The following is a 14,174-nucleotide window of genomic DNA, read 5'->3' on the forward strand; positions in this document are numbered from 1 at the left end:
GCCTGGACAACATTGACAAGACCCCAGTATAAAAATAAAGTAAAAAGAAAAGAAAAAAGGCAGCATGGGCCTGTGTGGCCTGTGGGTGCCCTCGTCCCCCTGCTACCCCCGCATCTTCCAGCTCCACAGGGTTTCCAAGCTCCCCCCACAGCCTGCTCTGCAGTGGTTCGCTCCAGTTGCCCCCTGCAGATTAAGGTTCCAGATAGAAGGCTGACTGTTCTCTGCCCTTGGTTGTGGCCCCCAGAGGCCCCGGTTACTGGGGCGACCACCAGAGCCGCCTTGGCACTACAGAGGAGCCCCAGGCTACCTCTTAGCCATACTTGAGTCTGGTTCTGGAGGTGTTACACAGGGTTGTGGCAGCACTGTGTCAAAGTATGGGAGCAGATTCTAATTCTTATGGTTTTCCATGGGAATGGGTGATATGGGCAGCTATTTTTGGATTTATTGCTGTTCTCTTTTTTGCATGGAGAGGTTTTAGATCCATTAGGAGTCGGCTTTATGTGGGAAGAGAGAAAAAGCTTGCTGAAACACTGTCTAGACTAATTGAGGAAAAATGTCAACTACTTGAAAAACTGAGCGTTATTCAAAAAGAGTATGAAGGCCATGAAGTAGAGTCATCTTTAAAGGATGCCAGCTTTGAGAAGGAGGCAACAGAAGCACAAAGCTTGGAGGCAACCTGTGAAAAGCTGCACAGGTCCAATGTGGAACTTGAGGAAGAAATACTATGTCTAGTAAAAGAGTTAAAAGAAGAGAAATTGAAACAGTCTGAACAAAATGAACTGATGGCGGATATTTCAAAAAGGATAGTCTCTAGAAGATGAGTCAAAATCCCTCAAATCACCAGTAGCTGAAGCCAAAACGACCTTCAAGACTTTATTTCCAATGAATGAAGAACCACTGAAGATAGCAATAAAAGATGCTTTGAATGAAAATTCTCCACTTCAGGAAAGCCAGAAACAGCTTTTGCAAGAAGCTGAAGTACGGAAAGAACAAGTGAGTGAACTTAATAAACAGAAAATAACATTGGAAGACTCCAAAGTACACGCAGAACAAGTTCTCAGTGCTGAAGACAATCACATCAAGACTCTGACTGAACACTTGCTGAAGATGAAAGATTGGGCAGCTATGCTTGGAGAAGACAGAATGGATGAAGATAACTTGGAGTCAGAAATGAGCAGTGAATCAGAAAATGGTGTGTACTTAGATCATCCTCCAATCGGAGCTTTGAAGAAACTGATTCATGCTGCTAAGTTCAATGCTTCTTTCAAAAGTTTAGAAGGAGAAAGAACCCAAATTTATATTCAGTTATCTGAGGTTGATAAAATGAAGGAAGAACTTACTGAATGTATTAAAAATCTTGAGACTGAACAAGCATCTTTGCAGTCAGAAAACACACATTTTGAAATTGAGAATCAGAAGCTTCAACAGAAACTTAAAGTAATGACTGAATTATATCAAGAAAATGAAATGAAACTCTACAGGAAATTAACAACAGAGGAAAATTGCCAGTTAGAGACAGAAGACAAACTTTCTAAGGGAGACTAAAGGATCAGCCATGCCACTGCAAAGCTGAAGACCTATAGAAAGCGAGCCAAAGATCTTGAAGAAGAATTGGAGAGAACGATGCGTTATTATCAAAAGTGCACTATTTCCTATGAGAACAATGTGCATGATAACTGGTTTGCAGCTCAAACTACTGAAAGACATCTCCATGATTTAAGGAAATAAAATGCTCATAACAGACAAAAATTAACTGAACTAGAGTTTAAATTTGAACTTTTAGAAAGAGATCCATATGCACTGGATGTTCCAAATACACCATTTGGCAGAGGACCTTCCTCATCTGGTCCTTCACCACTGGGTCGGCCTTCAACTGAAATGAGAGCTTTTCTGTCTCCTCCAACTTCATTGGAGGGGCCACCCAGATTCTTGCCTTTGCTCACAAGGAGAGGAGGAAGAGGCTCAAGAGGCCCAGAGAATCCTCTGGACCATCAGATTATCAATGAAAGAGGAGAATCAAGCTCTGATACGTTAACCCATTCTCACAGGGGTCCTTCTGACACTGGGCCCCTGTCACCTCTGTGGGAAAAGGGAGCTTCTGGAGATGATTTTCCACCAAGGGATTTCCCAGGTCTACTACATGCTCCATATGCAAGTATGCTTGTTTTTTAAATTTGTTTTTAAACCTCAATATGTGTTTTCTTAATCAGAGATACTAATTTTACCACCTGTTCATGTAGTAACACAGTGGAGGAAAAACTTTTCTAGCATTGTGTAAGTGTACCATTACTTTTCTGAATTGGGAAGGCAGCCAGCCATAAGTGGAATATAATGAGGTTTCACATTGATTCTTATTAATAATATAGAATTATTTCTGTATTTTCGTAGTCAAGAAAATAGTTGACTTTTTACAGGTTGTATAAAACTAAAATTATCTGTTTCTTATTTGGTAGCAACTTGTATTCTGGCAGTTAGTTAAAATAATTAATATTTTTATTCCCCCATTAAAATTACTGGCTACGATATTTTTTAAAGTCTTTTTCATAAGTAGTTCTGATGTAGTCCTACTTACTTAAAACTTAAAATGTATGTATTACGTTTGACCTAATTGTTGGATTTACTGAATTCTTTTAAAGCTTCACATAAGAAAAAGGAATAATATATTTCTTTTATATTCACTTTACCATTTTGAACTATAGGGTTCTGCAGAATAAATATGTGGTTACCAAATACCAGGCTTTGCCTATGACTGTCTCATCTGGTCATTCCTTCCCGTTTCGCCTCTCTTTTTAAAATTTAAAGTGAATTAAAACAAATTTTGTTTGCAGGAGTTTTAAGGTGGTCTTTGATATAAATGGAAATGTTTTAGTATAATATCAAATCAGAATTGGGAATCACTGATATGAATTTTAAACTTGGTGAAAATTATATTACATGAAAATGGTCTTTTAAAAGGACTTTGATAATGAAAGGAAAACATTATTTTTACTGTAAGTTTTATACATTTTGAAATAATTCCTTTTTTAAGAGACGTATTAAGATAGGACAAAAATTACATTAAAAATTAATGATATTTCCTTTAATCATCTGTATTTGGAGAGGTATATTTTTCTTAATGTTGTAAAAATTAGCTTGTTAGATCAAGTCATTATTCTGGTACCAATTTTCATATAAAAGAATAGGTCATGGAAGTTATAAACATAATGATTTATTAGGGTACAGTGCAGGTTCTCAAAGTTATAAAACGTCTTTTATGAATCTCTTTGAACAGTGAGAAACGTGTATCCACCAAGGAGTTTTCCTCCTCACCTTCCCCCAAAACCTGGATTGTTCCTCCCACCTCCACTCCAGAAGTGAGTCCTTCAGGGTCGAGTCCACCTTCAAATGAGACTGCTACTGAACATCCAGAACCACAGCAAGAAACTTCATGATATTTTTTGCTGTCTTCAAAAATGATTTTGACTGATATAATTTTCAATTTAAAGTCACTGCTGTTACTGTATAACTGTTACTTATATTTACTTTACTTCTACTTTTGCTAAAATGGAAGCTTAATGGCATAATTCCAGGCTAGTACTTTGTAAATAAAGATGATTTAAATATAAATCTTATGAGTAAATTATTTCCATTTTATTTTATTCTAGATAGTATAACTATTTTAATTTGATTAATCCACCATTATATAAACAATAGTGGGAGTTTTATATATGTAACTTGCAGGTGGAAAGGCATTGAATTCTAGAGGCTGTGTCTTTATGCCAAGAACTGTATTTACTGTGGTTGTAGACAAATGTGAAAGTAAATTTATCCTGAATTAAATTTTAGTTGATTTAAAGACTTGTTTGGCATTGATAATAAAATCAGCTAGTTTTTCTATGAAAAAAAAACTCATAGCATACATAATGGGAACCCTAATGTGAACTATGAGTTTAGTTGATAATAATGTATCAGTACAGGCTCATCAATTGTAACAGATACTCCACACTAATGCCAGATGTTAATAACAGGAAACTGTGTATGTGGGTGGGGCAGGAATAGGTAAATGGGAACTCTATACTTTCTGTTCAATTTTTCTGCAAACCTCGAACTGCTCTAAAAATTCATTTTAAAAAATGAGATGAAAGAAGAAAAAGTAAATAAAAAAATAAAAATGCCAAGGAAATAAAAATAGAAGAAAATATAAATTAATATATAATTTAAGAATAAACTTAGTAGGAATATATCAAAAAAGCATGAATCAAGAAGGAAGACTAATACAAATACACCACTAGAAAAATGAGCAAAAGATATTAATGGATTTTTTTAAAAAGAACAATAAGTGTTCTATAAGACTATGAGAGAAATGTTCAGTCACATTAATAGTAAAATTTAAAATTATGAGATTTCATTTTTATTTATGACATTGGCACACCTTTTTAAAAGAGATAATAGTAATCACAAGGAGCCAAACAGGCCCTTTCACATGTGACCAGTGAGGACTGTAAATTGGGATGACCTCTGGTCAGAAAAAGATTTTCCAAAACTTGGAAAGCAAAATACGATTGCATAATTCATTTTCATGTTAGAGCAGTGCCTAACTAGCCCATCTAAGGTGAATTGAATCCTGACTTGTTGTTATTGATTTGCACAATTCACAACTGTAAATTCAGATGTTCACTTGTAGAAAATTGGTAAGATGTTAATATTTTTGTCCCATAGAGACAAAAATATTATGTTAAGTCTTAAAAATGTACATGCTTTTTAACCTCGCAATTGCATGTCTAAGAATTGATCCTAAGGAGGTACTGAGGTGCTCAAAGATTTAGCTCTAAGAATGTTTATAGATGTGCCATGTATAGTAATGAAATATCAGAAACAAATGTGCAACACTAGGGCACTGATTAATACCTACATGTGTGTGTGTGTTTGCTCTGGAGTGTTTTGTTTTGTTTTGTTTTTAGAGAGAGAATCTCTGTGATCATGGCTCACTGCAACTTCAAACTCCTAGGTTCAAGCAATCCTCCTGCCCCAGCCTCCTGAGTAGCTGGGACTACAGGTGTGTGCCAATATGCCCTGCCCTTAAATATGTTTTGAGAATGGTTGTTCCCAGGTACATACAATTTGTAAGTTCAAAATTTTTCTTTTATGTTGTTCATATTTTCTTGTGCCACTGTCAAAAGAAAAACGTTTGAAAGTCACAAAGTCTAGTTCGACTGTTCTCATTCTTGTTGACATCTACTGAGGGGCTTAGCCCCTGACTACAGTTTTTCCCTCTGTCCCAATTCCTGCTACAAGCTTAGGGAATTCAGGGCCCTTAAACAGAACCAATCCAACACTCTGGCTTTTTCATTCCTGAATTTCCCATTTCCAGTGATCTTTACCTCCTCAGCACTGTTGTAATTCACTCTAAGGCATTTTGATCCTGTTTTCATTCAGAATTAGTCACTGGTCCTCTCTAACACTTTTGTGCATTTTTCTCTGCTTTGCTTTTAGATGAAAATGCTTTCGTTGTTTTTCTGATTTAATAAACAATGTATGTTTACTGGAAAAACTTTTCAGAAAATATAGAAAGATTTAAAAAAGAAAATAAAAACATTGCAGCTTGTGGATTAGCACTCAGCATGTTGGTCACCTTAGAAACATATTGCTAGGAATCTTTTTTTGTTTGCTTCATTTTAATGAGATCTTACTATTCATTTTACTTTTATTATCTGCTTTTTGCCACAGAACAATTTATCTTTCCAAGTCAGTAAATACAGATCTATACTGAAATTATTATGGCTGAAAAATAATTAATTGTACAGCTATAACTATAATCATTATATTCCAGTGTGCCTCAACTTCAGCACTATTGATATTTTGGGCTGGATAATTCCTTGTTGTGGGAGGCTATGTTGTGCACTGAAGGATATTTAATAGCCTCCGTGTCCTCTGTATCAGAACTAGATGCCAGTAGCTCCCATCCCTCGTGATGACCATCAAAAAAATCTCCAGATATTGCCAAATGTCTGCTGTGGGCAATACTGCCTCAAGTTGAGAACCACTGATCTAACCAATCTGCTACTGTTTGACATTTAGGTTTTATCTACTTTGTCACAATTTAAAGAAGCAGCACTTATGAAGCTGCTAACATATACAAACTCAGCACATCTTTAAATTACTTCTATAGCATAAATTTCTGGCAAGAAATGGCACATTTAAAATGTTGACGTCTATTTCCAGATTTCCCTCCAGAAAGATTGTATTAATGTAGAATACCATTGAAACAGCATAAATGTCATTTCCTGAGATCCTGTCTACTTCCAGGTATTGTCAATCATTTCAATCTTGCTTTGTGATAAGCAAAACAAAATATTACTTTATCTTTTTAACTTGTAATTTTTTGATGCTTACCAGGTTGGTCACTTTTACTGTGTTTATTAGCTATTTGTGTTACTGCTTTTATGAACAGCTTACTAATGTCCTTTGCTTATTCTTGATTTTGTAAAAGCTATTAATTCCTTCTTCCAGTTTGTAATTTTTCTTATAACCTGATTTAAACCTTTCTTCTTATAACCTTTATAAGGTTTCCTGTACAGAAGTCATACATATTTATGTTTTTAAATTATTAGCCTTTTTATTATGGTTTTATCTTTAACGGTGTCATGCTTAGAAAGATCAAGTTTAGGGCCAGGCCCACTGGCACACCGCTGTAGCACTTTGGGAGGCCGAGGTTGGCAGATAACTTGAGGTCAGGAGTTTGAGATCAGCCTGGCCAATATGGTGAAACCCTGTCTCTACTAAAAATACAAAAATTAGCCAGGCATAGTGGCAGGCCTGTATTCCCAGCTACTCAGGAGGCTAAGGCAGGAGAAATGTTTGAACCTCTGAGGCAGAGGCTGTACTTAGCTAAAACCATGTCACTGTACTCCAGCCTGGATGACAGAGTGAGGCTCCATTTCAAAAAAGAAAGAAAGAAGGAAGAAAGGGAATAAAGATCACCTCTAAAATATCAAACTTCAGTATTTTACTCTATTAGGTTAATCTTTTATTTTGCTGATATCTTTCATACTCTAACACTAAATCTTTCTTATTGAATGTACATATACATCTGGAAATCTTATTTAAATGTGTGTTCTGATTCAGTAGGTTTGGAGTGGGAGGAGAGATTCTGCATTTCCAACAAACTCCAGGTGATGCCAGTGCTGCCCATGGCTGCACTCAGAGTTACTCCTCCTAAACCTTCAGAGCTCAGTCCTCTGTACCTGCTACCTCCTTTCTCTGACTCCTTCCTGAAGTTACTTCCTTTCCTACCTAGTGTGAACCCCACTGGCAGCAATTTCAACTATAGCTCATCTCTTTGTTCTTCTGGAACAATAATCCTGGCAATCTCCATTCCAGTACTGATGAAGCCACTTCCAGTCTCCAGCCACAGCGCCCCTGCAGGATATCAGATAGCTTCCAGTCCTTCTAGTAAAAACGTGATTTCTCAGGTACATCAGCAAGCCTTCACTTTGTTACCACTCAGTTCCCTTTCCCATTCCTAAAGTAACTTTCCCTAAATGTAATCACCTCAAGCTCCAATCCCCCTCCTCTCACACCTCTTAATCAATGAACAACAATGAAAGGAGAACTTCTTCAAGTCATCCATAGTGACTACTGCACAATTCAAAAAAAACCTACTCAAAGACTTAACAAGGCCATATTAAGATTTGCCAACACTTGGGCCAAATGAAGTGGCTCATGCATGTAATCCCAGCAAGACCAGCCTGGCCAATATGGCAAAACCCAGTATCTACTAAAAATACAAAAGTTTGCCAAGTTTGGTGACATGCACCTGTAATCCCAGCTACTCTGGAAGGCTGAAACAGAAGAATCACTTGAACCTGGGAGGCACAGGCTGTGGTGAGCTGAGATTGCCGATTGCACTCAAGCCTGGGTGACAGTGAGACTTTGACTCAAAATAAATAAATAAAATAATAAAGCAGTTTCTCAAAAAAAAAAAAAAAAATTTCCATCCTGCTGGTAAGATGGCCGAATAAGAACAGTTCCAGTCTGCAGCTCCCAATGAGATTGACGTAGAAAGCGGGTGACTTCTGCATTTCCAACTGAGGTACCCAGTTCATCTCATTGGGTCTCATTAAACAATGGGTACAGCCCACATACGGTGAACTGAAGCAAGGTGGAGTTGCCTCACCCAGGAAGTGCAAGGGGTCGGGGAATGTCCCTCCCCTAGCCAAGGGAAGCCATGAGAGCTTGTACCAGGAGAAACAGTCCACCCCAGCCCAGATACTGTACATTTCCCATGGTCTTTGCAACCGGCAGACCAGGAAATTCCCTCTGGTGCCTACTCCAGAGGCTTTTAAGCACAGATCTGGGTGGTCATTTGGGCAGACACTGAGCTAGAGACAGGAGTTTTTTTTTTTTTTTTCATACCCCAGTGACACCTGGAATGCCAGCAAGACAGAACCATTCACTCTCCTGGAAAGGAGGCTGAAGTCAGCGAGCCAAGTGGTCTGTGGCTAAGTGGCTTGGCAGGTCCCATCACCACAGAGCCCAGCAAGCTAAGATTCACTGGTTTGAATTTCTCATAGCAGTCTGAGGTTGACCTGGGACCCTCGAGCTTGGTGAGGGGAGCAGCCATTGCTGAGGCTTGAGTAGGTAGTTTTACCCTCACAGTGTAAACAAAGCCACTGGGAAGTTCAAAATGGGTGGAGACCTCCCCAGCTCAGCAAGGCCACTGCAGCCAGACTGCCTCTCTAGATTCCTCCTCTCTGGGCTGGGTATCCCTGAAAAAAAAAAGGCAGCAGCCCCAGTGAGGGACTTATAGATAAAACTCCCATCTCTTTGGGACAGAGCACCTGAGGGAAGGGGTAGCTGTGGGTGTAGCTTCAGCAGACTTAAACATCCCTGCATGACAGCTCTCAAGAAAGCAGCAGATCTCCCAGCACAGCACTCAAGCTCTGATAAGGGACAGACTGCCTTTTCAAGTGTCTCCCTGACACCCATGTATCCTGACTGGGAGACACCTCCCAGTAGGGGTTGACAGATACCTCATATAGGAGCGCTCTGACTGGCATCTGGCAGGTACTCTTCTGGGACGAAGCTACCAGAGGAAGGAACATACAGCAATCTTTGCTGGTCTGCAGCCTCTGCTGGTGATTCCCAGTCATGCAGGGTCGGGAGTAGACCTCCAGCAAACTCCAGCACACCTGCAGCAGAGGGAACTGACTATCAGAAGCAAAACTAACAAACAGAAAAGAATAGTTTCAACATTAACAAAAAGGACGTCCACTCAGAGACTCCATCCAAAGGTCACTGACCTCAAATACCAAAGGAAAATAAATCCATGAAGATGGGAAGAAACTAGCACAAAAAGGCTGAACATTCCAAAAACTAGAATGCCTCTTCTCTTCCAAAGGATCACAGCTCCTCACCAGTAAGGGAACAAAACTGGATGGAGAATGAGTTTGACGAATTGACAGAAGCAGGCCTTCAGAAGGAGGGTAATATGAAATGCTAACTAGAATTACCATCTTAGAGAAGAACATAAACAACCTGATGGAGCTGAAACACACAGCATGAAAACTTCATGAAGCATATACAAGTTTCAATAGCCAAATTAATCAAGTGGAAGAAAGAATATCAGACATTGAAGATCAACTCAATGAAATAAAGTGAGAAGACAAAATTAGAGAAAAAAGAGGCAAAAGAAATGAACAAAGCCTCCAAGAAATATGGGATTATGTGAAAAATCAAATCTACATTTGATTGGTGGACCTGAAAGTGAAGAGGAGAATAAAACCAAGTTGGAAAACACTCTTCAGGATATTATCCAAGAGAACTTCCCTAATCTAGCAAGGCAGGCCAACATTCAAGTCCAGGAAATACAGAGAATGCCACAGAGATATTCCTCAATAAGAGCAACCCCAAGGCACATAATGGTCAGATTCCCCAAGGTCAAAATGAAGGAAAAAATGCTAAGGGCAGCCAGAGAGAAAATTTGGGTTATCCCCAAAGAGAAGCCCATCAGACTCACAGCAGATCTCTTGGAAGAAACCCTACAAGCAAGAAGAGAATGGGGGCCAATATTTAACATTCTTAAAGGAAAGAATTTTTAACCCAGAATTTCATATCCAGCCAAACCAAGCTTCATAAACTAAGGAGAAATAAAATCCTTTATGGACAAGCAAATGCTAAGAGATTTTGTCACCACCAGGCCTTCCTTATAAGAGTTCCTGAAGGTAGCACTAAACATGGAAAGGAGCAACCAGTACCAGCCACTGAAAAAACATACCAAATTGCAAAGACCATTGATGCTATGAAGAAACTGCATCAATTAATAAGACAAATAAACAGCTAGCATCAAAATGGAAGGATCAAATTTGAACATAACAACATTAACCTTAAATATAAATCGGTTAAATGCCCCAATCAAAAGACACAGACTGGCAGATTGGATAAAGAGTCAAGACCCATCAGAGTGCTGTATTCAGGAGACCCATCTCATGTGCAGACACACATAGGCTCAAAATAAAGGGATGGAGGAAGATATAACAAGCAAATGGAAAGCAAAAAAAAAAAGCAGGGGTTACAATCCTAGTCTCTGACAAAACAGACTTTAAACCAACAAAGATCAAAAGAGAAAAGGAAGGGCATTATATAATAGTAAAGGGATCAATGCAACAAGAAGAGCTAACTATCCTAAATATATTTGCACCCAATGCAGGAGCACCCAGATACATAAAGCAAGTTCTTAGAGACCTGCAAAGAGACTTAGACTCTTACACAATAATAGTGGAAGACTTTAACACTCCACTGTCAATATCAGACAGATCAATGAGACAGAAAATGAACAAAGATATCCAGGACTTGAACACAGGTCTGGACCAAGCAGATCTGATAGACCTCTATAGTACTCTCCACCCCAAATCAACAGAATATACATTCTTCTGAGCACCACACTGCACTTACTCTAAACTTGACCACATAATTGGAAATAAAACACTTCTCAGCAAATACAAAAGAAATGGAAACCATAACAGTCTCTCAGAACACAATGCAATCAAATACAACTCAGGATTAAGAAACTCACTCAAAACCATAAAACTACATGCAAACTGAACAACAACCTGCTCCTAATGACTACTAGATAAATAATGAAATGAAAGCAGAAATAAAGATGCTCTTTGAAACCAATGAGAATGAAGATACAATGTGCCAGAATCTCTGGGACACATTTAAAGCAGTGTTTAGAGGGAAATTTATAGCACTAAATGCCTATAAGAGAAAGCAGGAAAGATCTAAAATTGACACCCTAACATCACAGTTAAAGGAACTAGAGAAGCAAGAACCAAGAAATTCAAAAGCCAGCAGAAGACAAGAAATAACTAAGATCAGAGCAGAACTGAAGGAGAGAGAGACACAAAAAAACCTTCAAAAAATCAATGAATCCAGGAGCTGGTTTTTTGAAAAGATCAACAAAATAGATAGACCACTAACCAGACTAATAAAGAAGAGAGAAGAATCAAATAGATGCAATGAAAAATGATAAAGGCAATATCACCCCCAATCCCATATAAATACAAACTACCATCAGAGAATACTATAAACACCTCTATGCAAATAAACCAGAAAATCTAGAGGAAATGAATAAATCCCTGAACACTTACACCCTCCCAAGACTAAACCAGAAAGTAGTCAAATCCCTGAATAGACCAATAACAAGTTCTGAAATTCAGGCAGCAATTAATAGCCTACCAACCAAAAAAAGTCCAGGACCAGATGGTTTCACAGCCAAATTCTACCAGAGGTACAAAGAGGAGCTGGTACCATTTCTTCTGAAACTATGCCAAAATATACAAAAAGACGGAATCCTCCCTAACTCATTTTATGAGACGAATATCACCCTCATACAAAACCTAGCAAACACAACTAAAAAAGAAAATTTCAGGCCAGTATCCCTGATGAACGTCAATGCAAAAATCCTCAATAAAATACTGGCAAACTGAATCCAACAGCACATCAAAAAGCTTATCCATCACAATCAAGTCAGCTTCATCCCTGGGATGCAAGGCTGGTTCAATATATGCAAATCAATAAATGTAATCTATCACATAAGCAGAAGCAAAGACAAAAGCCACATGATTATCTCAATAGATGCAGAGAAGATCTTTGACAAAATTCAACAGCCTTTCATGCTAAAAACTCTCCATAAACTAGGTAGTGATTGAACATATCTCAAAATAATAAGAGCTATTTATGTCAGACCCACAGCCAATATCATACTGAATGGGCAAAAGCTGGAAGCATTCCCTTTGAAAACTAGCATAAAACAAGGATGCCCTCTCTCAGCACTCCTATCCAACATAGTATTGCAAGTTCTGACCAGAGCAATCAGGCAAGAGAAAGAAATAAAGGGTATTTGAATAGGAAAAGAGGAAGTCAAATTGTCTTTATTTGCAGATGACATGATTGCATATTTAGAAGACCACATCATCTCAGCCCCAAATCTCCTTAAGCTGATAAGCAACTTCAGCCAAGTCTCAGGATACAAAACCAGTGTGCAAACATCACAAGCATTTCTATACACCAATAACAGACAAACAGAGAGCCAAATCATGAGTGAACTCCCATTCACAATTACTACAAAGAGAATTAAATACCTAGAAATACAACTTAAAAAGGATGTGAAGTACCTCATCAAGGAGAACTACAAACCACTGCTCAAGGAAATAAGAGAGGACACAAACAAATGAAAAAACATTACATACTCATGGTTAGGAAGAACTGATATCATAAAAATGGCCATATTGCCCAAAGGAACCTATAGATTCAATGCTATTCCCATCAAGCACCACTGACTTTCTTCACAGAATTGGAAAAAACCACCTTAAATTTCATATGGAATCAAAAAAGAGCCCACATAACCAAGACAATACTAAGCAAACAAACAAACAAATAAAATGATGGAGGCATCACACACCTGACTTCAAACTACACTACAAGGCTACAGTAATCAAAACAGCATGGCACTGGTAACAAAACAGATACATAGATCAATGGAACAGAACAGAGGCCTCAGAAATAACATCACACACATACAACCATCTAATCTTTGACAAACCTGACAAAAACAAGCAATAGGGAAAGGATTCCTTACTTATTAAATGGTGTTGGGAAAACTGGCTAGCCATATGCAGAAAGCTGAAACTGGATCCCTTCTTTTTACCTTATCCAAAAATTACCTCAAGATGGATAAAAGATTTAAATGTAAGACCTAAAACCATATAAACCCTAGAAGAAAACCTTGGCAGTACCATTCAGGACATAGGCATTGGCAAAGACTTTATGACTAAAACACCAAAAGCAATGGCAACAAAAGCCAAAATAGACAAATGTGATCTAATTAAACTAAAGAGCTTCTACACAGCAAAAGAAAGTATCATCAGAGTGAACAGTGAAAAGGCAACCTATAGAATGGGAAAAAAATTTTGCAATCTACCCATCTGACAAAGGGCTAATATCCAGAATCTACAGAGAACTTAAAATAAATTTACAGGAAAAAAAAACAAACAACCCCATCAAAAAGTGGGCAAAGGATATGAACAGTCACTTCTCAAAAGGAGACATCTGTGCAGCCAACAAATATATCAATAAAAGCTCATCATTAATGGTCATTAGAGAAATGCAAATCAAAATCACAATGAGATACCATCTCACACCAGTTAGAATGGCAATCATTAAAAAGTCAGGAGACAACAGAGGCTGGAGAGGATGTGGAGAAATAGGAATGCTTTTACACTGTTGGTGGGAGTGTAAATTAGCTCAACCATTGTGGAAGACAGTGTGGTGATTCCTCAAGGATCTAGAATCAGAAATATCATTTGACCCAGCAATTCCATTACTGCATATATACTCAATGGATTATAAATCATTCTATTTTAAAGACACAGACACGGGTATGTTTACTGCAGCACTGTTCACAATAGCAAAGACTTGGAACCAACCCAAATGTCCAGCAGTGATAGACTGGATAAAGAAAATGTAGCACATATACACCATGGAATACTATGCAGCCATAAAAAAGGATGAGTTCATGTTCTTTGCAAGGAGACGAATGAAGCTAGAAACCATCATTCTCAGCAAACCAACACAAGAACAGAAAACCAAACACTGCATGTTCTCACCCATAAGTGGGAGTTGAACAATGAGAG

General features: G+C 38.1%; 1 long non-coding RNA gene and 1 pseudogene across 5 annotated transcripts in view; one reads left to right on the forward strand and one right to left on the reverse strand.

Moving 5' to 3' along the window:
• The window catches only part of LOC118144213 (uncharacterized), a 113,639-nt gene that overhangs the window by 5,981 nt on the left and 93,484 nt on the right, over window positions 1–14,174 (reverse strand). For all 4 annotated transcript variants that reach the window (XR_013522318.1, XR_013522317.1, XR_013522319.1 and 1 more), the window contains one exon: window positions 9,012–9,170. This is a non-coding gene — a long non-coding RNA (uncharacterized LOC118144213). The remainder of the gene's footprint in view (window positions 1–9,011; window positions 9,171–14,174) is intronic.
• Window positions 258–3,563, forward strand: LOC118144212 (melanoma inhibitory activity protein 2-like; annotated as a pseudogene). Its single transcript, XR_013522315.1, has 2 exons — window positions 258–2,155; window positions 3,272–3,563. The product of XR_013522315.1 is annotated as a melanoma inhibitory activity protein 2-like (transcript).

The sequence above is a fragment of the Callithrix jacchus genome, chromosome 9 (assembly GCF_049354715.1).
Source record: "Callithrix jacchus isolate 240 chromosome 9, calJac240_pri, whole genome shotgun sequence".
Classification (NCBI taxonomy): Eukaryota; Metazoa; Chordata; class Mammalia; order Primates; family Cebidae; genus Callithrix; species Callithrix jacchus.